At 39.0% G+C, this 3,636-nt stretch overlaps 1 non-coding gene across 1 annotated transcript; it reads left to right on the plus strand.

The window, feature by feature from the left end:
* Positions 1–3,244: 3,244 nt before the first annotated feature.
* On the plus strand, positions 3,245–3,316 carry TRNASTOP-UCA (transfer RNA opal suppressor (anticodon UCA)). Its single transcript has one exon. It is a non-coding gene; the product is annotated as a tRNA-Sec (tRNA).
* Positions 3,317–3,636: the final 320 nt, after the last annotated feature.

Raw genomic sequence — 3,636 nt, forward strand, 5'->3', positions numbered from 1 at the left:
TATATGTAAACAGTATAATAATACTAGTTTTTGCCCACATCTCGCTAAATTCATTTTGTCACAGATTGTTATAAATTATAGCCTATAATGTTATTTTGGCGTAAACAATAATACTATTATTAGTAAAGTTTCATCGAAGTCCGTTCAGTTGTTTATGCGTGAAAGAGTTACAAACATAAGTTAGGTATATCCTCACAAACTTTTACATTAATAATGTTAGTAAAATTTGATGCACTCAATTTACATTCAATACTTAATTGCCTTGCAGATTTACTGAGACATCATGTCTATTTAACGAAGTTCGTAATGGCGGTTAACTTTAAGTTAAAGTTAAAATGTAAATTTTAACCGCACCAATTAAATAAGTAAACGTCTACAAACGGTCTCATTCGCGGCTAGTTTAAAATTGAAAATGATAGAAGCAGTTTAATTTAAACTTTTATCGCAGTAAATATTTGAACAGACAATCAAGTTGGTTATAGTTTTGCAAAGTTCCAACGAACTTTCCTGGCACAGTATAAAATAGAGCAGTAGGTTTATCAACCACCGTCACTTCTGTGGCCGAGTGGTAAGGGAAAACCTTATTAAGGACGAAGCACACCGATCAACCCGGAAACGGTTCGTAGCAGTATCAAGTCGGTGCAGTCATCTAAATACAAACTCAAAGCTGACTGACTGACTGACTGACTGACATAGTGATCTATCAACGCACAGCCCAAACCACTGGACGGATCGGGCTGAAATTTGGCATGCAGGTAGATGTTATAACGTAGGCATGCGCTAAGAAAGGATTTTACAAAACTCCACCCCTAAGGGGGTAAAACGGGGTCCACGCATACGAAGTCGCGGGCAGCCGCTAGTTCTTTGTATAAAACTCTGTACTGCAATGCATACTTATCCGCACCGTAATGCCTCACCTCACGGTGAAAGGCGATACGGTGTCGATCCCTTTCCGGGTTGATAAGTGTGCTATGACCTTCAATGTGTTGTTCCGCCAGAGTAGAATAGATATAGTCCTACTATGTCGTAAAGGGCTACTAATGACAAATAAGCGAATACACTTCTGGAATAAGCGATCGTTTCATCTAGACGCGCACCACCAATTTTCAGTCGCGGAAAGCGCGGGGTGCGGGGAGTGTGATCCGAGCAATCCGAGCGTCATTATTGTAGTGTGCGTGCATACTCATGGATAATTTAGCGTGTACCGATAACACTCAAACAATAGCGGAAGAATGGTGGGGCGCGTCTTCGTGGATGAAACGATTTATAAAACGTACCTCGAAATCCGTAGGAGCACCTACAGTAAAAATGGTAATTGTTTAAGTTGTTCCTACTTTGGGTTTAAATCTTATTTAACTCATTGTTTATTCTATACTCCACCTACGTATAAAGAAGCTTGTCCCCGAAAAGCGTAATTCCCCGAAATTAGCGACTCTAACAAAAGTAGGGAAACAAGTATTCCGTTTGACAAACGTTTGAACTTGAAGTGGTCGTCAAATAACAAACAACTTGTCAAACCCTTGAAAGAAATCAGCCACTGGAGACATAAGTGTGTCAACTTCAAAACTAGAGCTGTCTAAACATATCGATGTTTTGGGAAAACATATTTTTATTTATTTTATTTTTATATTTATTTATTCAGAAAACACAGTTCTATAAAATACTATAAATTTTTGAAATAAACCGCTACCAACCGCGCGATGTGGAAGTCATTGAGGGAGGCAGGAATGATGGTGATGATTGAAATTAAATTCTAAGTAGCATGAGACTTTTCTTGAAATGGTTAATTTTAGGTGCTTATTAAAAAGTTTAACTAAGAATAATCAATCAACACAATACTGAGAAGGACTGTTTACTTCTTCGTTTCGATCGTGGAAGTTAAAAACAACAGTTATGAAACACAATTAAAATAAACCGCAAAAATAAATAAATATTGACTGAAACTTAAACCGCGTACCGGAAAACGCAGCGTGGGACGTCCACCTACAAGGTGGACCGACGACATCGTAAAGGTAGCAGGGAAGCGCTGGATGCAGGCCGCTACCAATCGATCAACGTGGAAAGCATTAGGGGAGGCCTATGTTCAGCAGTGGACGTCCTATGGCTGAAATGATGATGATGATGATGATGACTGAAAGTTGTGTTTCATTAAATTATTTTCAATAGTGAGCTATGAGTTTTTTTAGGACGTTTTTAAATTCACATCAAAAGATAAAGTAATAATAAGTAGTCTTGAATATTATTTTATACTTAAGACTTTTGTTAAATTATACATCGATAACCTCTATGTAGTAGCTTTGTGCCACTTTATTTATTTATTTTATTTATTTATTGATATTTTTGATTTTGATTTTAGTTGACCACCACAAGAAAAACTTACAATAATAATAATAATTTCATCGACAAAAATCTGCACATCACTAAAAGAGGATCTATACGAGGACACTCGGCAATTGAGGCAAAGTTTTTATTGGCAGGAACCGCTGTGAGGTATCTCTTATAATTTCGCCACTCCAACTCCAGAACTTGCCGCTTTGACTCACTTACGCGTGTTTCGAATACATACAGGTAATGTTAATAATTTATAAGAGTATGGAGAAATACGTGGGACGAGGATTGTAGGGTGTCAGATAGTCGTTCCGGTAGAGCAGTGTTTTTCAAAGTTTTTATGACACGACCCCCCTAGTATGAAAAAAGATTTGGCGACCCCCCGAACAATCGCTTTTTTTCATGCATTTTATGATGTTACAAAGATGTCTGTAGGGACCGAATACTTCGATCCATACAACATTTTAATGCATTTGCATAATTAGATTTCGGATAAATCTGTCTTTATAAACAACTTGATGACCCGGCGAACTTTGTTCCGCCTTAATGGCAATAAATAAGCAGACTTTTTTTTATTTCGAACGGGATAAAAAGTATCCTATGTCCTTCTCCTGGCTCTAAACTACCTCCCTGACAATTTTCAGCTAAATCGGTTCAGCCGTTCTTGAGTTAATAAGTGGAGTAACTAACACGACTTTCTTTTATATATATAGATTTTTTTTTACTGAGGTAGTTTTTACGACCTCTCGCAATCCCCCTATAGAGGCTTCGCGACCCCCCTATAGAGGCAAGTTGAAAAGCACTGCGGTAGAGTAAAAGGACTACCTTCTCTCTTTCCGTGGATATCGTAAGAGAGAAATATGCGACTACCAACTCTTTTGGCCAGCGTGGGAAGTGGATCATTATCATCATAACCGCCTCTGTGGTCTAGTGGTAAGACCACGTGCTTCAGACGCAGAGGTCCCGGGTTCGATTCCCAGTAGGGGCAGATTTTTCTGTTCGGTTTGGTTGGTGGTAGGGCTTGTTCTAAGTCCGCCTGGCTAGCTACCACCATCTTACCTAAGTCTGTCACCATAACAACAATATTAACAGCATTATTGTGTTCCGGCAGTTTGAGGTAAGATAGCCAGTTCCTCCGTGGTTGAGGATTCCAGGTGAAGTTCGCTTCCACCTTCGGTCTGATCGTCACTTACCATCAGGAGAGATACAGGCCAAGAGCTTACTCGTTGTGGATTAAAATAAAATCATCATCATCTCAGCCACAGTACGTCCACTGCTAAACATAGGCCTCCCCCAATGCTTTCTATG

The sequence above is a fragment of the Ostrinia furnacalis genome, unplaced genomic scaffold (assembly GCF_004193835.3).
Source record: "Ostrinia furnacalis isolate ACB-3 unplaced genomic scaffold, ASM419383v2 OfSCF5395, whole genome shotgun sequence".
Lineage (NCBI taxonomy): Eukaryota > Metazoa > Arthropoda > Insecta > Lepidoptera > Crambidae > Ostrinia > Ostrinia furnacalis.